Source organism: Hypomesus nipponensis, chromosome 17 (assembly GCF_054491055.1).
Source record: "Hypomesus nipponensis isolate SF chromosome 17, ASM5449105v1, whole genome shotgun sequence".
NCBI lineage: Eukaryota > Metazoa > Chordata > Actinopteri > Osmeriformes > Osmeridae > Hypomesus > Hypomesus nipponensis.
Window position 1 is genome coordinate 17,912,956 of NC_140377.1, and position 23,545 is coordinate 17,936,500.

A 23,545-nucleotide genomic window follows, 5' to 3' on the forward strand; every position below is an offset into this window, starting at 1 on the left:
CATGCATACTTGGTATCTCATAATTGGATGTGATTGACAAGGCGCAACCTAATTTCTCTCTCATATACATTTATTTATTGGGTGTGCTTGCGGCAGTAAGACCAATTTACCAATTTTTGATGCAACAGTTTCAACTACGTGAGGCTAAGGGAAATGACAAAAGAACCCTGTTTCATTCAACACTTTTAGTATTTTGAAGTGTAAATGAGCAGTAAAAATATATGCTTTTTAATCTATGCCATCTTCATAAACAATAAGTATGCATACTTATTTAAAATATACAGATAGGCCTATATAATGGATCCATTTGCAACCAACGCAATCACACCTCACAATTTCCCCAGAAATGGTACCCTCCCTAGTTTACATTTATTTCATAATAGTATCTAATAATTACGATTTAGTGTCGCATAATTATGACTTGTAATCTCATAATTATGATTTATTATCTCATACTTTCAACGTAGTATCTCATAAATGATGGCTTACGCTGGCTGCCACGCCAATTTAGCCCCGCCCACTGTTGCATAGGCTTGTCCAAGTAAACAGAAATGATTAGTTCATTTCCCGACTCGGTCTTCGGGTTCTTTGGATCATTTTTCACATGACCTGCATAGGCTCTGTACCGGTAGCTAGAGGAAACTAACGATTCGTTAATTTCCCGACTCTGTATTTCTACGAGTCTAGTGATCATTTTTCACGTGACCTGCATAGGCTCTGTACTGGTACCTAGAGGAAACAAAAGATTTGTTCATTTCCCGACTCGGTCTTTCTACGAGTCTTTGGATCCTTTTTTTAAGTGACCCCCCCCCCCCCCCCGTTGAAATGAACGAATGACTCGAAAAAAGATTTGTTCATTTGAACGAGATTCAAAAAACCGAATCAGTAAAATGATCCAAACTTCCCATCACTATCGGGAAGTTGGGTCTGGGATTGCTAGTTTTGGGAAAAAGTATGTCCGAACAGGAGCTGTTCGGACCAATCAAATTGTCAGGGCGGCCTTTATACGATGATGGACAGATGATCAACAGTAACGTAATCAACCACGTCACCAAAAACGCTTGGGTTGAATTTGTTTTCAACAAACAACATATTACGTTGCTCTGATTGGTTGTAGGTCTATCCAATTTAGCAAAGAGGCATTTTTTTCCGGGTTCGGTTGAAACACGCCCCATAGTCACAGCCCAATGGAGGTGGTTTCAGAATCATATTCTGACTAGAATTATGAGTATGACAACGTCAGGCAAATAATTTTGACTTAGTATCTCATAATTATCATAACATCTTTTTTCTTCTTTTACTGATGGAAATGGACCTCCATACTGATTATATGATCCTCTTATTTATTGTCCAGTGCATCTACCATGTTAGGGAGCCTGGTTACGTAATTGTCAAGGAGGTTGAAGTTTGTTCTAAATGTGGCCTCCATGTCAGCTGTTTAGAACAAGCTGTTGTGATGATGATGAAGATGGTGATGATCATAGTGTTGATGATGACCTGTCAAACTGGATGGCAATGCTGAGTGACTAGGTGACCATCTGAGTGCTAAATAAACACCAGACTCTCACACAACATTGAGCTGAGGTGAAACTCAACAACTGACTACTGGCCAACGCCTAGAGTATATTTTTTATCTCTTCCATGATCGACCTAGGCATTTCCCTCAGACCCTGTACGCAGAGGAGGAAGTGGGTTGTGGCTGTCTGAGGATGAATCTTGTCTGCAATAATCCCACACTGATGACTCCAGAAGTGGGGGCGGCAGGAGGGTATGGAGGGATTGATGCCTGAATGGTTTGATGGGTGTTTTAAAAGGCGAAAAGTACTTCAAACATTGAATTGTTGCGGATTATTGTGTGATAATCAAACATTGTCATGCAAGAACCTCCATATGTCTCCCTATCTGAGAGATCAAACGTATTTTTTCTTGAGTAGTGTCTGGTGTCTTTCTTCTCTGAATGAGTGAAACAGTTATGCGTCAGAAGGAAATGTTGTGCTCTAAGAAAACTTTTAGCCCGCTGAACCAGACTGTATCCTGTACTTTGGGTGATCTATCAGGCTAGATTTCTACCAATGCTAAGGCAAGGCTTGCAGGTTTGGTTTGATCTGGGAAGGGGAAACGTTATTTATGCTGTCATATGATATGTTACAGGAACAGAGTATTGTTTCTCCTTCCTCCACTTCATCCAATAAAAACGATAAATTCAAATATATGGAGAGATTAGACCGCATTAAATATATTGATTCCAATACAAATATATTTTACACCAGCCCTCCGCGAATTATATTTAGAAACTCCTTATGTAACTTAACACACATGCCAAAGTATAGTCTAGCTTTCGGTGACAAGTTATTTAAAGCAATAAACCACGAGAGGGTGTGGTAGATTGGTTGACAGTCGTGGTACTTTCCTATATTGAAATGGATAAACCTTTCCACAGTTCTATTACAAATATTGCGCACCCAACTTGGATATCAGTAAGATACAATTAGTAGATACAATTCACTGCATCTCTACTGAAATAAGTTATCCACTTGTGTGTTGCTGCTTGTTAAATCAGGAGAGACCTGGGATGAGTAAAGTGATGTTTATTAACAGATGATAAATGTACTACAAGTGTTTGGAGCTTAGACCCCATGGGGAATTATTGATCAAAGGGCACCTGCCCTAGCCTGGCTCTGCCCTCCAATGTACTTCCGCTCAATTTGGATTTTGCTTCTGTACTCGGTCTGGGTTTCCCGAAAGCATCGTAAGCCTAAGTTAATCGTAGAATCCATCGTAGGACGAATCTTAGTTTTACGGGCCGTTCCCAAAGACATCGTAGCTATAGTGTCTCTTGAAAATTCGTAACTCTTTAAAGCGCATAGATTACCCTACTCCTTACGAGCATGTTTGGGAAACGCACATAATAAATATTGATGGTTTAGTTTTTTGCTCGATCTTTGCTACAATCCATCGTTATCGGGAAACGCAGCCCTGGCCATTCAGTACCTAAGTCAGATTTTGCAGCCTAATTTTTAACCAGCCAATCAGCGAACAGGGGGAGTGGCTGAGAACGATGACGTTGATGTTGTGCGCTAGTTTGTGTTGTAGCTCCGTAATGGCGGACGAACGAAGCCATTAAGTCCGTTTTGGCAACACTGTACCCTATATCTATAAACTAAAGCTGGAGCAAGAACAAGTTTTGCTGAGTTTTGTTGGTGGCCATGATGTTGTGGCCCTCCTCCCCACGGGGTTCGGGAACAGTTTGATTTTCCAGCTATGGCAGTTAGCTATGTTACAGTAGTAGTGAAGAAATTGGTTAAGGCAAACGCTAGCGATTGGTTATGGCAGATCAGAGTGGCTCGAGGCAGATCCAATAGTTTTAAACTTCAACAGTGTACCCACCTACAAGGGAGTTAACGCTTGTCGATGGCATACCAGACCCCCACCCCTCGCCCCTTGGCTTGAAGCAACGACCCCGGTGGATGTAGGTGGTATTGCATTTACGGTTAGGTTCCCTACTCTTCCGGTCGTTTTTATTCTATTAACTCCAGTCAACATTAACAAAACTATCTACCCCAATAATTTTTGTTCGATTCTCGAACTTGGCTCATACTACTAGCTTTTTCATAGAATAATTTTTCCAGATTTTTGCCAAGTTTGAAACCAATCCGAAATGTGATTTATTTGCCTACGTCAATGAAAGTTGCCTGCAAATGTGCTCGCGGATACTAACAGGGCACGAGCACAAAAGTTCACATTGGCCGATAGCAGATTTACATTGAGCTGAATGAGCCATAGACTTATATTGAATGAGCACAGGGAGAAATGAGTTGAGTTGCCTGCCTTGTTGTAGCAAGTTTTGAAAATTGTTGTCACACATACATAAAATGTTGTTAATATAGTTTATTCCCACTATTTTAAACAGATTTGATTTTTCGTAAAAAAAAAAAAAAAGTCATGATGGCGAATATATTGTGTTAAGCGCGAGCATAGATTGTTGACATGTCTATCTGGAGAAAAGACGAAGATTGATACTTTAACTGTTAACCACAATAGGAAATGATATATATTTAAATAATAGTAGTCTTGCTTTCAGAAGCTTTTGTTAAACACACCCATTATTCCTTTATTGATCATGTCATCAAGCCAGACTGCTTTTGTGGGACAATGAAGGTCCTCAGTGACCATGTTTCACCCCCATCTGATGGAAACGTCTTGTAGCCTATATGGTTCTGTGAATATGCCAATTTCAAAGGCAATGTTCAATAAAGTATATTTTAGACACAGTTATCAAGCTTTTATTTATTACATTATTACCAAGTCTTGTTAGATCACCTTATATCCATTAATAGGCGTTTGGTTTTGTAGGATGAACATATAAAACACAGGCCATATTTCTACACTGATGATAAATTGGCAGTGGGAATTTTGTGGCATTTCGTTTGAATATAAAGTTGACAGTAAGCCATGGTAAGTCTGCATTATGGAAGATTTTGGTTACCAAAATAACTATTAAGCTTTCTTTGCCTGGTGAGAACAACGATGGAGCTGTTCATGTTAACAGTTTATTTCATCCGATACAATGCGTTGGAAATCAAACCAATATCACGAAGAAAAAACCCCCATTTGTGATGAGTTCCATCTACAATAGACCTATATTTAGCCCTAAAGCCTCGTCTCATCTCGTCATCTTCCGCTTGTCCGGGGATCGGGTCGCGGGGGCAACGACCTAAGCAGGGAGGCCCAGGCTTCCCTCTCCCCGGCCACTTCCACCACCTCTTCCTGGGGGACCCCGAGGCGTTCCCAGGCCAGCCGAGTGACATAGTCCCTCCAGCGTGTCCTGGGTCTTCCCCGGGGCCTCTTCCCAGTGGGACGTGCCCGGAACACCTCACCAGGGAGGCGTCCAGGAGGCATCCTAATCAGATGCCCGAGCCACCTCAGCTGGCTCCTCTCGACGCGGAGGAGCAGCGGTTCTACTCTGAGCCCCTCCCGGATGACCGAGCTTCTCACCCTATCTCTAAGGGAGAGCCCGGACACCCTGCGGAGGAAGCTCATTTCGGCCGCTTGTATTCGCGATCTCGTTCTTTCGGTCACTACCCATAGTTCGTGACCATAGGTGAGGGTAGGAACGTAGATCGACTGGTAAATAGAGAGCTTCGCCTTTCGACTCAGCTCCTTCTTCACCACGACGGACCGATGCAGAGCCCGCATCACTGCGGACGCCGCACCGATCCGCCTGTCGACCTCGCGCTCCATTCTTCCCTCACTCGTGAACAAGACCCCAAGATACTTGAACTCCTCCACTTGGTTCAGGATCTCCTCCCCGACCCGGAGATGGCACTCCACCCTTTTCCGGTCGATAACCATGGCCTCAGATTTGGAGGTGCTGATTCGCATCCCAGCCGCTTCACATTCGGTTGCGAACCGCTCCAGTGAGAGCTGAAGGTCACGGCCCGATGAAGCCAACAGGACCACATCATCTGCAAAAAGCAGCGACCCGATCCTGAGGTCACCAAACCGGACCCCCTCAACACCCTGGCTGCGCCTAGAAATCCTGTTGATATAGGTAATGAACAGAATCGGTGACATAGGGCAGCCCTGGCGGAGTCCAACCCTCACCGGAAACAAGTTCGACTTACTACCGGCAATGCGGACCAAACTCTGGCACCGGTCTTACAGGGACCGGACAGCCCCGATCAGGGAATCCGGTACCCCGTACTCTCGGAGCACCCCCCACATGAGCCCCCGAGGGACACGGTCGAACGCCTTTTCCAAATCCACAAAACATGTGTAGACTGGTTGGGCGAACTCCCATGTACCCTCCAGGACTCCGCGGAGGGTATAGAGCTGGTCCACTGTTCCACGGCCAGGACGAAAACCACATTGCTCCTCCTGAATCCGAGGTTCGACAATCCGGCGGACCCTCCTCTCCAGGACCCCTGAATAGACCTTCCCAGGGAGGCTGAGGAGTGTGATCCCCCTAAAGTTGGAGCACACCCTCCGGTCCCCCTTTTTAAAGAGGGGAACCACCACCCCGGTCTGCCAGTCCAGAGGCACTGTCCCCGATGTCCACGCGATGTTGCAGAGTCGTGTCAACCAAGACAGCCCTACAACATCCAGAGCCTTAAGGAACTCCGGGCGGACCTCGTCCACCCCAGGGGCCCTGCCACCGCGGAGCTTTTCAACCACCTCGGCGACCTCGGCCCCAGAGATAGAAGGGCCCCCCCCGATGTCCCCAGACTCTGCCTCCACGTCGGAAAGCGTGTTGGTGGAATTAAGGAGGTCTTCAAAGTATTCCTTCCACCGATCCAGGACGTCCCCCGTCGAAGTCAGCAGCGCACCGTCCCCACCGTATACAGTGTTGACAGAGCACTGCTTCCCCCTCCTGAGTCGCCGGATGGTGGTCCAGAACCTTTTTGAAGCCGTTCGGAAGTCATTCTCCATGGCCTCGCCGAACTCCTCCCATGCCCGGGTTTTTGCCTCCGCGACCGCCAGAGCCGCGTTCCGCTTGGCCTGCCGGTACACATCAGCTGCCTCAGGAGTCCTACCAGCCAATAAAGCCCGATAGGCCTCCTTCTTCAGCTTGACGGCATCCCTCACCTCCGGAGTCCACCACCGGGTCCGAGGGTTACCGCCGCGACATGCACCGACCGCCTTGCGGCCGCAGCTCCGGTCAGCCGCTTCAACAATGGAGGCCCGGAACATGGCCCATTCGGACTCAATGTCCCCGGCCCCCCCCGAGACATGATCGAAGCTCTCCCGGAGGTGGGAGTTGAAGCTCCTTCTGACAAAGGGTTCCGCCAGCCGTTCCCAGCAGACCCTCACATTACGTTTGGGCCTGCCAGGCCTGACCGGCGTCCTCCCCCACCATCGGAGCCAACTCACCACCAGGTGGTGATCAGTTGACAGCTCCGCCCCTCTCCTCACCCGAGTGTCCAAGACATGCGGCCTCAAGTCCGACGACACGACTACAAAGTCGATCATCGAACTGAGACCTCGGGTGTCCTGGTGCCAGGTGCACATATGGACACCCTTATGCTTGAACATGGTGTTCGTTATGGACAAGCCGTGTTTAGCACAGAAGTCCAACAACAGAACACCACTCGGGTTCAGATCGGGGGGGCCGTTCCTCCCAATCACGCCCCTCCAGGTCTCACTGTCATTGCCCACATGAGCATTGAAGTCCCCCAGGAGGACGAGGGAATCCCCGGGAGGAGCGCTTTCCAGCACCCCCTCCAGAGACTCCAAAAAGGGTGGGTACTCTGAGCTGCCGCTTGGTGCATAAGCACAAACGACAGTGAGGACCCGTCCCCCCACCCGAAGGCGGAGGGAGGCTACCCTCTCATCCACCGGGGTGAACCCCAATGTACAGGCACCGAACCGAGGGGAAACAAGTATTCCCACCCCAGCTCGACGCCTCTCACCAAGGGCAACTCCAGAGTGGAAGAGAGTCCAGCCCCTCTCAAGGAGACTGGTTCCGGAGCCCGTGCTGTGCGTCGAGGCGAGGCCGACTATATCTAGCCGGAAACTCTCTACCTCGCGCACCAGCTCAGGCTCCTTTCCCGCCAGCGAGGTGACACGTCCCTTAAGCTAGCTTCTGCAGCCGAGGATCGGACCGCCAAGGCCCCCGCCTTCGGCCGCCGCCCGTCTCACACTGCACCCGACCCCCATGACCCCTCCTGCGGATGGTGAGCCCACTGGAAGAGGGTCCCACGTTGTCTCTTCGGGCTGTGCCCGACCGGGCCCCATGGGAAAAGGCCCGGCCACCAGGTGCTCGCCATCGAGCCCCACCCCCGGGCCTGGCTCCAGGGGGGGGCCCCGGTGACCCGCTTCCGGGCAGGGGCAACTGGGAACCATTGTTGTGTTTCTTCATGGTTGGTTTTTTGAGCCACGCTTTGTCTGGTCTTTCACCTGGAACCTGTTTGCCTTGGGAGACCCTACCAGGGGCATAAAGCCCCCGACAACATAGCTTCCAGGATCACTAGGACACGCAAACCCCTCCACCGCGGTAAGGTGGTGACTCACGGAGGCCCTAAAGCCTATTTCTAAAAAACAAGTGAAAGGAACACTCTACAGTGACAGAATACATTTTCGTTAAGTTGGCATTATGTCTCAGATTCTTATCGGACTTGTACCCCATTCTGCCCATAGATTCTGCCACTGCAATGCCTTAGCTCACACGCTCGTAACCAGAGAATGTCTAATATAGAGAGAACTGCCACTCTCGGGAAACTTCCGGGTTCTGAACTGGTTGAAATTCCATGTGAGGGCGCTAACGAGCGAGTGCAGAATGAATGGAGGTCTATGGAGCGGTACCCCTCAAAATCCACTTTTCTCAGGATATAATTTTTTGTCCAGTAATTTGAATTCTGAATTCGAAAGGGGAGGCCAAAAAAATAAACACTGCCGGGTTTTAGATTTTTTGAAAGTCGCCTTTCTGTTCTAAAAAGCTTTTGAAAATGTCATTGACGTCATACACATCGTACGACCAGAGCTACTGCTTGACGGCAAGCTCTGGTCACTTACTTTTTTCTCTCAAGGCATCGACAACACAGCTGACAGGTTAGGCTCTCCCTGTCAATACACATGCTTGAAAGAGTTTTGGCTTGCTAATGTTGTTGCTAATGTTGCTAATGCTCCGACATTCTGATTCCGCGTCGGATGCCATCAAGCGGGAGCTCTGGTCGTATCAGTCCTTTACTAACCAATCAGCATTCGAGCAGCAGAATGCTAGCGTGTTATGGGCAACAACGACTCACCATGTATGAAATCAAAAGGACATAAGTACTCGTTCATTCAATTTTCGACCTATAATCCATGTTGAACATGCACAAACTACAATCAAATCGGAGATTTTTCAACGACAATCAGGCGAAAGAGACGTTTAGCTCCATAGACTCCCATTCAACATGCACTTGCTCGCGATCACCCCCAGTGGAACTCTGGTGGAACTGCAGCCAAATTCGGTACAATGGGGTTTAATAGGGAGTGGCAAGGCTCTCCTTAAACAGGCTCTGCTCGTAACCATATAAATCTATGCTCGTGACTGGTTGTTGCAAAGTATGACGTGTTCAGCTAGTTGCAAGTGTGCACGAGGTCTCGGAGCTAGGGAAAAAAAGAGCCACTGGCCGTTTATCAATCCACGTTTTTTTCCGTTCTTGTTTTCTTGCGAACTCGTTAGACGTCATCTTTTGTTGCCCAAGTACAGTTCCATTCCAAAGAACACAAGTCACCAAGAACGCCAAAAATACGCGGAAATGTTCCTGATCCGCCCCTTTTATCGAGGATGCATCGGATGGTGACTAGGCCAGCGAGAACGCTTCTGATTTCCCAGAAGTCCTTGCGGACTTGAAGACCATAAAGGAAAATACGTCATGTAACATAGTCAAAACAACAACAAAAAAGGTTCGGAAACGTTATTTTGGACAATTATACCTCCACTTCAATAATACCAATTGGTATTGTATTTTATATCGTTGGAAAGCCTGATTATTCACCTTAACAACGAGGTACAACTTGTAAGGATCATGCATTCGTGGAATGAGCAACACAGCTAACCGTGTGGGTAGCGGCCCAAAACATTTTGCCAAAATCCTCTTCACATGTGTCTTGACCTCGATCTGTAGCCAGGCCCAGCTCCATTTGCACCTTATCCCTGAGTCCAGGGGTCTGTACTACGAATCAAGATTTGGAGTTAGCTAGGTAACTTTAGGTTCAACCCAGGGTTTTCTGTACTACGACGGTGGATTACTTGTTACCGGGGTAGATCGCCATGGTAACATATGCTGAACGGCTAACCTGGTCGGGAGCAGGATAAGTTGGAGATCAGAGATCAACCGGTATGAAAACCCCGCCCATTAACTAATTCTTGACGATAATTTCGTCACCGTTCATAGTAGATCCTGTGCAGCTTGGTGCGCTGATACTGTAGTGAGAGGTGAGTTCAGAAGAGCCAGAACATTTAGAGACCGACAAAACCCTTTTGCATTCCCTCATGAGTATCTTTCTGAAATATATAGATTCTTAGCAGAGGGAATTACGTATATTGCCAGCTTCTTGAGCCCTATGTTGCCAATGCGACGCTTTGAAGCTGTGCACTCAGTCCCACAGACTGAATGCATAGCGTTTCGTTATTTCGCTATGGGTAGCTAGTTTTATAGTGTGGGTGATGCGGAGAACCTGAGCAAGAACACGGTCTGCCGCGCAATTTTGAACGGATTTTATGATGAAAAATATATATCCAAAGTGCCCTTTGTAAAAACTTTGGACTCCTAATATGTTGACAAAATGAAAGGAGGTTTTTCACTCAATGTTCTGATTTCTGTTCTGAAAATGTACGCAAAGAATATCATATTTTACAACGTCATCATTTGCTCATTTAAACATAGTCCTACATTTACAGGAAACTAGTAATGAAAACATTATTTGACCTACTATTAGTTATCAACTTGGGAGGTTTCATGTTGATATGTTATCCATATTCACTGTGTCTCCCCTTAACCCCTTTGTCCTTGGGTTGCTTTGACCCATTTTCTAATCATTTCCATATCAGAAATTGGGGTTTCTTTCAACCAAAACCTTTCAAACCAAAAAGAACAATGGGTATCTGTACAAAGCTCTTCACAAGTGATACATAAATGATAATTTCACTACTTTCATTGATTTTTGATGTTTCATTCACTTTTATAGCATTTTTCAAAAATAATAAATAGGACATTGAAAGAGAGAAGTGGTGAAAACCCCCACAAAAGATTCAAAAGGCACAACAAAAAAGCCACAAAAAGGTATAAAAATATCAAAACGTAGACAAAAGTTTAACAAATACATCCTCATGTGTTCTCCCTCCCCTAGGAACAGGAAAAATATGTCAGTGTAACTAAGTTTAGTGTTGTTCAGTCATGTACGATCTCTTCTCATATTCCAGTTTTTCTGTCTCCAGCCTTGTTTTTTTAATTAAAAACCTTATAATAGAGCTCCAGGGTTCTTTTATACAGGGCCCTCACACTGTCTGCTCCAACCTGAAACAAATGAAGAACATTGTCCCTTTGCAAGGCACACTTGGAGAAAGTTGAAGGTGTCCATTTGACTACTGTGGTTTTTTGCTTATACCTTGTGTCTTTGTCTTGGCCTTGAAGTGGAGGCCCTAGGCTCAGGGGGAGGAAGAAGTTCCTCTTCCTGCTGAGTTCAACACCATAGAAATGTAATCAATTGAGTCATATTTGAAATGAGCACTTTAAGGACTTGTGTCTTATGTTGAGACCACCACAATTAGTAAGTCATTACAGACACTTCAGTCACAGGTTCACACACTCTCACCATCTGTGTTGCAAGTGGTAAATAAAACTCAAAGGTGTACCCCCAAAATGAGCAGGCAGACACAGTTTCCTGATCATCTAGGACCTCCACTTGAGAAAGTAAATGGTATATTTGATCCATATTCAGCAACCACATATGGCATACATACTGGCGTATGACTATTAGTTTCACTGTTACCTCTGTATGCCACAGTGGGACGACAGTGGGTGGTGGCAGCAACACCACTGTATTTCCTGTCACTGCAGAGAACAGTAATACATTTCACTCCTACAATATTCATAAATAATTGTTGAATGAACATGGTCACATAGATGACTTGAAACATACATAGGTCTGGGCTTCCAACCTGCTGCCACCAGTTGCCTAATTTTTCTTCCTGTTGGCTGCAGGCAATTTCATTGTTCTATAGGCCTTTTGTAGCTATACAATATCCTACAAAAGGGACTAATTCAGGCAATTCAGCCTTGTACTTGTTGGCCTTAAAATATGTGCAAGTATTGCCTACTGCTACTTACCGTTTTGAATTATGGTTTTATATTTATTTAGCATTTGCTCCCACGATCGTTTGCCACTGCAGGGTTGCAACTAAAATAATACAGCAACAAAAGTTTAACGTTGTGGAATGCACCCGTGTAATTGTGGTCACATCTTCAATAAGTCATGTAGCTTACGCATTTACAGCGTATGCTATTTTTTTCCAGCTTGGCAGCAGCGACTTTGTTGAAATTTGCCTGTATTATGTCTGTATTCCTGATATGCTTGTATTACAATATTTCACGCAGTAGGAGTAGACAAAGTTTGTAAGATTGTCTGCTCCTCCTCCGTGAAATATGCGGCTCTTGTTTCGTCCATGTTTGCGATTGGACGTACGGTTCAAACACCGCCCCTTTATGTGAACGCGCACGTCTCTAGATTGGAAAGATCTGGGTTGAGTTAGTGAGTTGATAACCGCCGTCGTAGTACCGCTTATCGTGACTGCAATTGTTAGGCTTCGCGTAGCCGGGTAACTGAAAGTAATCCAGAGCATGTTGATCTTGATTCGTAGTACAGACCCCAGCTGTGCTATAAATTGAATAATTCTCTTTAAGCTCGCTCATTCTGGTAAACAATTGTCAATATTTTATGAGCTGGACCAGGGCTACTTTTTCATGATCATAAATGTTTGCTAAGGCTAACTCCGACTGCATTAATTCAACGTTAAATGATCCGCCAGAGCAGGGGCCTGTACTAAGAATCAAGATTTGGCGTTAGCGAGGTTACTTCAGGTTCAACCCAGGGTTTTCTGTACTACGACGGTGGATCACTTGTTACCGGGGTAGATCGCCATGGTAACACATGCTGAACGGCTAACCTGGTCGGGAGCAGGTTAAGTTGGAGATCAGAGATCAACCGGTATAAAAACCCCGCCCACAAACTCATTCTTGACGATAATGTCGTCACCGTTCATAGAAGTTCCTATGGAGCTTGGTACGCGGATTGTCAGAGGTGCGCTCAGAAGAAACAGAACATTTAGAGACTGACAAAACCCTTTCGCATTCCCTCATCAGTATCTTTCTGAAAGATATAGGTTATTAGCAGAGGGAATTACGTATATTGCCAGCTTCTTGAGCCGTATTTGGCCAATGCTACACATTGAAGCTGTGCACTCACAGTCCCACAGACTGTATGCATATCGTTTCGTTATTTCGCTATGGGTACTTTGATAGTGTGGGTGATAAAGAGAACCTGAGCAAGAGCAAGAACAAGGTCTGCTCCGCTATTTGCAACAGATTTTCGTTAATGGTTGTTGCCACCATATGCTGATTAATGTCGTGGTGAAAAAGAGATTTCCAAAGTGCCCTTTGTAAAAACTTTGGACTCTAATATGTTGACAAAATGAAACAAGGTTTTTCACTCAATGTTCTGATTTCCCTTCTGGAAATGTATGCAAATGATATCATATTTTACAACTTAACCCATTCTGTTGTCCTTGGGTTGCTTTGAGCCATTTTCTAATCATTTCCATATCAGAAATTGTTTTTTTTCCCCCCAATCAAAACCTTTCAAACCAAGAAGAACAATGGGTATCTGTACAAAGCTCTTCACTCACTTTTATAGCATTTTAGGACATTGAAAGAGATAAGTTGTGAAAACCCCCAGAAAAGATTCAAACGGCACAACAAGAAAGCCACAAAAAGGTATTAAAAAGACCAAAACGTAAAACAAAGTTTAACAAATACATCCTCATGTGTTCTCCCTTCCCTAGGAATACAGAAAAATATGTCAGTGTAACTAATTTTAGTGTCATTCATTCAGTCAATTACTATCTCTTCTCATATTCCAGTTTTTCTGTCTCCAGCCTTGTTTTTTTTATTAAAAGCCTCTAATAATCGAGCTCCAGGTTTTTTTTTTATTAATACAGGGCCCCTCACATTGTCTGCTCCAACCTAATACAAAAGAACATTGTCCCTTTCCAAGGCACACTTGGTCAAAGTTGAAGGTGTCCATTTGACTATTACAAGGTTCATTGCTTATACCTTGTGTCTTTGTCTTGGCTTTGAAGTGGAGGCCTTACGTTCAGGGGGAGGAAGACGTTCCTATTCCTGCTGAGTTTAACACCATAGCAATTTAATCAATTGAGTCATATTTGAAATGAGCACTTTAAGGACACAGCCACACGTTCACACACTCTCACCATCTGTGTTGCAAGTGGCAAATACAACTCAAAAGTGTACCCCCAAAATGAGCAGGCAGACGTAGTTTCCTGATCATCTAGGACCTGGATGAGAAAGTAAATGGTATATTGGATCAATATTTAGCAACCACATATGGCATACATACTGGCGTATGACTATTAGTTTCACTGTTACCTCTGTATGGCACAGTGGGACGACAGTCACTGCAGAGAACAGTAATACATTTCACTCCTACAATATTCATAAATAATTGTTGAATGAACATGGTCACATAGGTTAGGCTACTTGAAACATACATATGCCTGGGCTTCCAACCTGCTGCCACCAGGGTCTGAAGAAATGCCCCCTTCCATCATGGGGTGACCCTGATAGATATCCTAAAAAAGGGACGAGTTCAGGCAATTCAGCCTTGTACTTGTTGGCCTTAAAATATGTACAAGTATTGGCTTACCGTTTTGAATTATGGTTTTATTTTTTATTTGCTCCCACAATCGTTTGTCACTGCAGGGTTGCCACTGCAGGGTTGCAACTAAAATAATACAGCAACAAAAGTTTAACGTTGTGGAATGCACACGTGTAATTATGATCACATCTTCAATAAGTCATGTAGCTTACGCATTTACAGCTGCTATTTTCTGCCAGATTGGCTGCAGCGACTTTGTTGAATTTTGCCTATATTATATGTCTGTATTCCTGATATGATTGTATTACAATATTTCACGCAAGAGGAGCAGACAAAGTTTGTAAGATTGTCTACTCCTCCTTCGTGAAATATGCGGCTCTTGTTTCGTCCATGTTTGCGATTGGACATACGGTGCAAACACCGCCCCTTTATGTGAACGCGCACGTCTGGAAAGATCTGGGTTGAGTTAGAGAATTGATAACCGCCGTCGTAGTACCGTTTAACGTGACTGCGATTGTTAGGCTTCGCGTAGCCGGGTAACTGAAAGTAATCCAGAGCATGTTGATCTTGATTCGTAGTACAGGCCCCTGGTGTTTAAATCACTCATTAAACCAGACACACGGCTATTTTCACTCCTTGGCTCCTTGATCTTCTGATGTAGCCTCCCTAGATTGTGAACAATTAGGATCGCTATGAAGCGTCTTTCATAAATAAAACAGGCTATATAGAAAATGTTGGTTGGGTCTTAAATTTTTTAAATCCCAACTTCCTTATTGGCATTATATATCCTATCCTGCCTAAATGAAAGTGAAAGTTAATTTATAAACTGTTCGCGTTTACGCTATTTCTGGGCTGGCAGCTAGGCTAATATATTTGCTGTATTTTGAGGAATTCTACACATCAAATTAAGCAGTGAGTATGATAGTCTATTCTTGACCAATAGTGAACCACGTATTGTTGAAGTGCGTTAGCCTACTAATCAACGACAACATAGGATATCTATCTCAAAAAACGCAAATGTCAACAGCACAAAGATGCATGAAATATTATGGGAAGTAGGCCTAGCAATATTTTTAATGGCGCAGCAATTTGAAGGCCTAGCTTGTAATTTCGTGCAAAACTAAAAAAGCAACGCTATTGATTTGTCAGTTCTTAGGCTAAGCTAAATAATACACTTTTGCTGACCTTGGGTAGAATGGGAAGTGGATGACTGTATTTTTGCATTTTGTTTTCTATTTACGTCAAACAATTTAAACAAAAATAAATGGTCTTGATTGTGGTAACTTGGCTGGATCTTGATTTTTGCGTCTCTCTATTTAATAAGCCAACAGCTTTTCGATACATCCAACCGCGGAAAATGGGTAAGTGACGCTTATAGCCATGATTAAGGAATGAGATGTTTGATGAGCAGATGCACATACTGAGCAGGTGTTCACATCAGGGCCACTTTTCAGCCCGGGAATTTCAGACCCATGACCGGGCTACTTTTATTTTTTGAGTCCACTTTTATTGCATACCAAAAGGCTAGCGAATATTTTAATTAAATGTAATATTTTGCTTGCGAATAGGTTGTCAACGCTACAACAATATTAGTCAAATAATTACGTTGCTAATGCTAATCATTAGGCCTATATTTCTCAATACCAGCTGGCACTTGTGTGGACCCAACCAACTCTATTTGGGAGGGGAGAACTCTCACATGGTACAACCCATGCAGAGGCTGGGGAGTCAGAATGCAGAATGTGTGTAGCCTACTTGTAGACTAACGTGACAAATGTCAACAACAAAAAAAATCCTTGACCGGCCCAAGAGTGAAGCGGCCAACCGGGAATTTTCCCGATTACCCACTCCCGCCTGGTTCACATAGCCTATGTTTGACCATAGTGTATTTATTGTGTCTAACTAACTAGTGGACAAAACATTGTTGGACAGTTGTATTTATATGCTTTGGATTTGTCTAGAAATATACATAAATACTGACCCCCCACCTCCTACAACACCAAGGGCCACGATCACAAGCAGAAGATGGAGAGCCGGCACCTCAGCATCCAGCGCTGCATCCAGTCCCTGGTCCACGCCTGCCAGTGTCGCAACGCCAACTGCTCGCTGCCGTCCTGCCAGAAGATGAAGCGTGTGGTGCAGCACACCAAGGGCTGCAAGCGCAAGACCAACGGCGGCTGCCCCATCTGCAAGCAGCTGATCGCCCTGTGCTGCTACCACGCCAAGCACTGCCAGGAGAACAAGTGCCCCGTGCCCTTCTGCCTCAACATCAAGCACAAGCTGAGGCAGCAGCAGCTGCAGCACCGCCTCCAGCAGGCCCAGATGCTGAGGAGGAGGAGGCCAGCATGCAGAGGGTAGGCCAGCCGGCCGGGGGAGGAGGCCCTGTGGGAAGGCTGTAGTTCCTCATGTGCTTGTGACCTTTGCCCATATTTGACCACAGGGGTTATATAGCAACAATATCAATAACATTGATTAAACATCAAAAACAAATATAGCATGGTAACTTCATCATCTGACCTGAGATTGGTTATGATTTATGTATTATTGGTAGTGTAGTAGGAATGCAATGGTTTATGAATGAGTTATATTTTCAAACTACACAGAATTTCTGTTTCTAACCTAATTTGCAAACCCTAATTTGCATCTGGCTGGGTGTAGGGTGTGGGAATATATATTAGGGGTGGGGGGAAAAAATCGATTCACATTTGAATCGCGATTCAGTCTGCTTGCGATACAGATTTTTTAAAATGATGGCTTTTTAAAGTATATATATTTTTAAACTAATCTCGGATACATCGATTTGAATCGTGTGGTACCAAAAGATTCCCACCCCAAATGTATGTTTATACCGTATATGAATAGAATACATTTATTTGAATTGAACTGAGAGGTTCCAACAAGCCATGTCATTTCACACAAAACAAATCTAAAACATGGGAGACTGGCAGAGAAGCAGAGGCTTTTGGTTCAAACAGCCAGGCCCAGGGAAGACGAAGACAGAAGGAAGGCACGCAGCAAACCTTTTTGTTTAGTTTGAACTTTTTTTCCACATACACACACTTTGATTACCCCACCAAACACCACGTATGTCATATAAATGTGTTTTGGGGGTGCCAATGTCCACTCAATGTAAATGTGTTCCTATACTTATTATACATATTCTCCACAGAAAATGAGTCAAGGTGAACAAGTCTCTGGTTGAGGAGACTAAATAATTATGTATCATTTGTATTTTCGTAAACATTAAACAACTGTCCCACAGACCTAAACACCGCACAAAGGTAAAATGTATCGTTAATTGATAAGCACAGAAGACGAAAGGACCCCTGCGTCATCATGCAAAGTTAATCTCTTCCTGAAGTCGGTTGAAACTCCACTAGGGGGCAGCACTCCACCAGTCATCATGACAGGAGCGTGATGGTGGACGTTTACCTCCCCAGATCTTCAGATACATCAGAGACCAAATATGAGGTTACAAAACGGTGTCATCGCATGTTGGTTGTTTGTGTGTGTTTGTGTGTGTAGGGATGTCACTACCAATACAGTAAGATATTTTCTCTGGGAAGATGTAAAGGTCAAATGGCACTCTTAGAATACCCCCTGTTCTCTCTGTCATACACACACAAACAGACACATAACCTATAGCATAACCTACAGTGAACTACTGGAGGCAGACCATAACCTCAGGAAATGTGCTTCCGATATAACATATTGATATCTGTATGACAAATCGACCTTAAGAATCAATGGTAAATCTTTCCATGTGTTTACATGGAGAAGATGTAGTGGAATATCTAGGTAGTAACAAGAACATTCTAGAATTACTGAGGACACACACTGCAACAGCAACAGTCACTAATATAGAAACCATTAGTCATCCACTGTTTAGTTCCATTGTATCTCTCTGCTGGTCTCTTCTTGAAAATGAGGCTGCGAATGAGGAGGTGCTACCCATTTAACCAGTAACCATCAATCGTGTTAGATCAGAGCATAGTTCTTACACTCACCCCTATGTGTGAACGTATCTGTGTCTTTGTGCGTGTGAAAGAAAGCGGGAATAGAGGTGATCAGATTACTGTAGCTATATCCGACAAGCAGCAGGGCACAGTGTCTCAGAGCCCAGTGAAGAGGAACGGTCATATTAAGACCAATTGATCAACTTCACAGACCCGTGATCTCCTGTCTTAGAGGAGATTGACACACAGATCTTTTCAGCGGGTGAGGGACAGAAGGAGATCAATGACAGTTCCTACTTTGTAGTTGATATTAGTTACTTGGCAGTGTGGCCAGAATAAATACAGGTGGTATTGGTGGTAAATACAGAACTTTTCGTGACTCAGACCTCAGAAATACAGTAGAACTATGCACTTCTGATCCGTTGTCTTCTGCTGTTTTTCTATATGCACTTTTTATGTCACTTTAGCTATAAGCATCAGTTACATTTATAAAAATGAAAGAAATTGGTCAAATATAAGATAATGGCTAAAGCATGTCGCTATCGATGTCAAAACAACATTGAAACAAACATCCCGACCAATAATTATCGGCAGAGCAGGGTTAGTGTTTAAACACAGTAGGGAAACTAAACCAACTCCCTTGTAGAAAGATACAAGGTTTTGAGTCAGAACCTGTGAACACATGAAGGTGTCACTGTTTCTACTCTCCTCCTCTTCCTTCCCTCACTCCCGTTGTCTTCCATTTCCTCCTGCATCTCTCTATTTCTTTTCTTTCTTTCTTTGTCTTGTTCTCTCTCTGTGTGTCTCTCTCCAGAGGTTGTGCGATCGTGTTCTGACCAAATACCCCTATGGTCACCTCTGTGTTGGTCCAACAGGCATACACTGGTCTGGCAATGCCACATGCACACACATACATATGTCGTCCAACAACACCCCCCGCCCAACCTTGATTCTCCTCTTCTCTGATCATGGCCCAACAGAAGCTGGAGTGAGGCCAGTTGGTCTTGTGCACATCTCTCACCCTAGGTGTGTGTTTGTGTGTGTTGCGCCCAGCAAGTACGTCTTCTCACATACTGTAGCTGAAGTGGAGGGGCCTCTTTCTAGAAAACCATCAATTTCTGCTGTTTATTTTCAACCATCAAAGACCACTAAGAAGAGGATCCCCCTGAGTCTCTGTCTCAATCTCTCCCTTTCTACCTGTTTCTCTGTTTTGTCTCTCCAACACTCTCTCTCTCTCTCTATCACACACACACACACACACACACACACATACACGTTATACTGGGAACCACCACTGCTGAGAGAACTACCATCAAACTACAGGCTAGGCTAACACTGTAGCGACAAATCAGTAGCTCCGCATTCTTGGTGGAGCAGACATAGGCGGAAATCCCGGGAATCCTGGGAAAAGTAGGATTTGTCCTACCTCAATAAATAACTGTAAAAATAAGGAAATTTCAATAAAGTTAATAATATACATTGAACATATTACAATATAGGCCCAGTGTTACAGCATTAATGTTGGTGTCCCCCTCGGAAATTGCTCTTGAATGTCAGATAATTGCCCCCCCCCCCAAAAAAAAATGATAACAAATTTTCGCCACTGGGAGCAGATACAAATACGTCCCATAAATGTGTATTTAAACCAAATGTGATTTATTACAGTTAGACGCATGACTGGACTATTCTATTCCTACTATTCACTGCAACTTGTTCAAACTGTGGGTGCCCGTCAAGCGACTGCTATATCCACCGAGGCTTGGAATGGGATCCTGAGCGCTTTTTGAAATCTGTTATAAAAAAGACTCGAAATCGGAAGTTTGCTTATTGTGTTATATTAACAGCTTATTAAGGTTTATAACACGGTTCAGTTGTCTTTCTACAACAGATAGCGGTAAACCTCGGCGTGGTTTCATTCGTTGTAATCTCTAACTTTCGGAGTAACTTAGCTATACTCTAACTGAGAATGGGTCTCTTTCTTGGCTAACTGCTGTTGCTGACGATCGGCAGTTCTGATAATGGTGGTTGTTTGCGGTTATAGTGTTCGTTATGTCCACCTCCCTTCTTTCTACGGTTGGCACTGGTGCTCCATGGGGCTCTGCAGAAAAAAAAGTAGGTAGAGAGAGGTTTGGCATGTGGAATTTTAAATGATAGGCGTATAGACTACGTCACTAAGAGGCACCCCAGCTGTAGCACGACAGCAACAAAGAGGAAATGAAAGATCGGGAAAATAAGAACCTCTAAATTAGCCACAAAAAAATAAGTCCGAAAGAAACACTGTCCGAGTCTGTTCCTCTGTTTATCCATCTGCGATCACATCGCAGGTGACTGCCTTTATGAACCGGAGCAGTAGATGGGAAGTGGCTTTTGGCATTTGGCCTGACATTTTCATTACCACTTGATGATTGACCGGCGTCAAGAGGGATGAGGCTACCGTCCAAATCAACTTAACGCGAGTCTCGAGTGTAGCCCTTTCCTGCCTTCTCTCTCCCTGCAGTAAAGTGTTCCACTGCATGCAGTGTGAATCTATCTCCGTTTCAGTTTTAGGTACAGAAGCTCCCCTGCGAAGCGGGCGTGTAGTTATCGTGTTCATCTTAAGGACTGTTGTGTGAGCGCCAGTGTGTCTGAGCCCCCTCACTTTCTTCAGGAAGCTTTAGCGCAGAGCAGAGGGACAGCCAGCCAGCAAGCGAGCGCTGCGCGAGAGAGGGACCGTCCGTCCATCCATCCAGCCGCCCCTCTGCAGGAGCGCGCGCGCGCGATCACACACACACACACACACACACAGACACACACACACACTATCTTTCTCGTTTTCTCTCTGTTCTCACACATACACACAAACGTTCGAGTGGGTCCCACGGTGTGCGTCCAGGACTGCACGCCTGCCGTCGGCTGGAACAGGATAGGATGATATTGGGACACACGACGATACAAGGGCCGTGGATTGCTACGGAAAATCCGACACAATGAAGACAATTGGATTACAGTGATTCACTGCTCAGCGCGTTGAAGTTACAAGGGGATTCTTTTATCTTTAACCGTGGGAATAATTTCACCAGTTATTTATACAAGACTGGTTTTCCAGAGGGACTGTTGCAATGTCATTTCATACCACTATTTTGGAGCTATGTGGAAGGGAGATGCTGTAAGTAGTCTATATCTGCCTTTTTATTTAACAATTTCATTAAATAAAATAGTAACATTTTCTTTCCGTGGTGTGTGAGCGAATTACCTTTTTACGCAGAGCCTTGTCCTCACCAAAGTGCCGCACCACCGCGGGAGGGACAGCCAGACGAACACATGGGTTGGTTTGTGCTGTTGCATGAACACAGACTACAAGATTATAATATCACCTGCGCAGTATTACTTGGCCATGTTTGATACATTTTATCTCAAAATTGCAGCGCATACAGACGCATCGTGACAACAGGCTGAGCATCATTGGTTAGAATTGAGCAGCCCCAAAACAAACGCATACACCCACCACTATTTGTTCTTTTTATGAATGTAAAACGAATGCTGTTGAATAAACGGAACTGATTCGTTTATTGTTCCACCGGATTGAGTTTAGGCCCCTTCGCTCAGCACCTGTGTAATAAACGTACGCGCAGGCAGCTCTCTTAATAACCGCACTCTCTCCCGGTGCCTGTCGCCGCAGAATGGGAATTCTCGGTTTGATCTTGGGCTGTTGGTATGTTACAAGCGAGGAGTGAGATCTGAACACTTTTGGACAGCGATGACCGAGTTAGAACGCGTTTGGTACAAGTCCGAGAGTTGTAAATGCAGCCGTGGCTTTGAACTAGTCTTCACTGCGGCTTTTGTTTCTTAGCTTCCCAACTTTCAACTCTCCATGGCCCCTCCGACGAGGCGCATGCAGTAAAAAAAGAACATACCACTGGAGATGAGATCGTAAAGTATGTAACATACGGACTATGTAAACCTTTTGAATAAGTAACCACGTCACGAGTCATGATCCACCTTTCCACGCGCAAGCTTGAACTTCACGTGGTGCCGTACGAGCGGAGGGACGTCTTGATCTTCAGCCAGAGGAATACATCTCTACCGAACGAAAAGGGTGCAAGCTAGAACACGACCGGTAGGGGTCGCGGATGTATTGTGGTCCTTTCATTGGAGTTAATGAGAAATCAAAATGAATTTACATCTTCCCATTCCCCCCCCCCCCCCCCCCCCGCGTTCCGAATGCAGTCACGTGTTAGCAGCACAGTTCTTGCATCTGACTGCGCTCTGGATCACTGAGAGGCATTTATGTTTTATTTTATATATAATTTTTGCACTGCAAAACAGCCGAGGCCGAGGGCCAAGGAAAGACGAGACAGTTATTTATAGAAGCTATTAAAGGCAATATTAACTTGTCCTTTTCGATTATTATTGCTGTAACAAAAATATGGAGAACCTTATGCAAATGCCACGGATTCTGGTTGACCCAAGTGCTGTTTAAAAAAAAGGGGAAGGTAATGTTGGAATGAGTCTGTAACCTTTACAAAAAGCATCAGCCACAGATGTGAGCTTGACTCAGGTGCTGTGCATGAAGGCATGGTGGCACTTTTATTAAAGTACATTATGTACCTATGTTTATTCGAATCCTCTCTCTCTCTCTCTCTCTCTCTCTCTCTCTCTATATATATATATATATATATATATATATATATATATATATATATATAGAGAGAGAGAGAGAGAGAGAGAGATATAGAGAGAGAGATAGAGAGAGAGAGCGAGAGAGATATATATATATGCCTTTCCATTGAGTTACATTGAAGAGGTATGCAGTCTACATATGAACCTTCAGTGTGATTATAACTTCCACTGTGCTGTCAAACCCACCTACAAAGCAGATGGCTGCGTCCGTTGGCCTGCCACTCTGTTGCCCCTGTGCCTGGGACGAGAGGGAGGGCAGAGGGACGGAGGTAGGCAGAGGCCGAGATGGAGGGATAGAAGGGATAGACGGAGAGTTGGAGGGTAGAGGGATGGAGAAACGGAGACGGACAAGAGATAGAGAGAGATGGAGCCACAGAGGGAGCAAGGGAGGGAGCAAGGGAGGGATGGTGGAGGGTGAGATGGAGGGATGGAGGTGGAGTGAGTGAGACGGAGAGAGAAAAGTACGGACAGATCTGTCAATGAAAGGGCAGAAGAGAGGTGCAGTGCTTCAGGTGTAGGAGGGTGGCATGCTACCCTGTGGTCTAACAGAG

At 44.7% G+C, this 23,545-nt stretch overlaps 1 long non-coding RNA gene and 1 pseudogene across 9 annotated transcripts; one reads left to right on the plus strand and one right to left on the minus strand.

Annotated features, from left to right (window-relative positions):
- Positions 1 to 10,638: 10,638 nt before the first annotated feature.
- LOC146253788 (uncharacterized) lies at positions 10,639 to 14,551 on the minus strand. Of its 8 annotated transcripts, XR_014731796.1 has the most exons (6): positions 14,428 to 14,551; positions 14,273 to 14,353; positions 14,151 to 14,179; positions 13,976 to 14,059; positions 11,095 to 13,886; positions 10,639 to 11,003 (listed from the first exon to the last, which is right to left on the minus strand). It is a non-coding gene; the product is annotated as an uncharacterized LOC146253788 (long non-coding RNA). The 8 variants fall into 8 exon arrangements; XR_014731795.1 differs by lacking the exon at positions 14,428 to 14,551 and having other exon boundaries at positions 14,273 to 14,420; XR_014731798.1 differs by lacking the exons at positions 14,151 to 14,179; positions 14,273 to 14,353 and having other exon boundaries at positions 14,428 to 14,550.
- Positions 14,552 to 15,627: 1,076 nt separating this feature from the next.
- LOC146253789 (histone lysine acetyltransferase CREBBP pseudogene) lies at positions 15,628 to 16,969 on the plus strand (annotated as a pseudogene). Its single transcript, XR_014731641.1, has 2 exons — positions 15,628 to 15,740; positions 16,384 to 16,969. The product of XR_014731641.1 is annotated as a histone lysine acetyltransferase CREBBP pseudogene (transcript).
- The last annotated feature ends 6,576 nt before the right edge of the window (positions 16,970 to 23,545 follow it).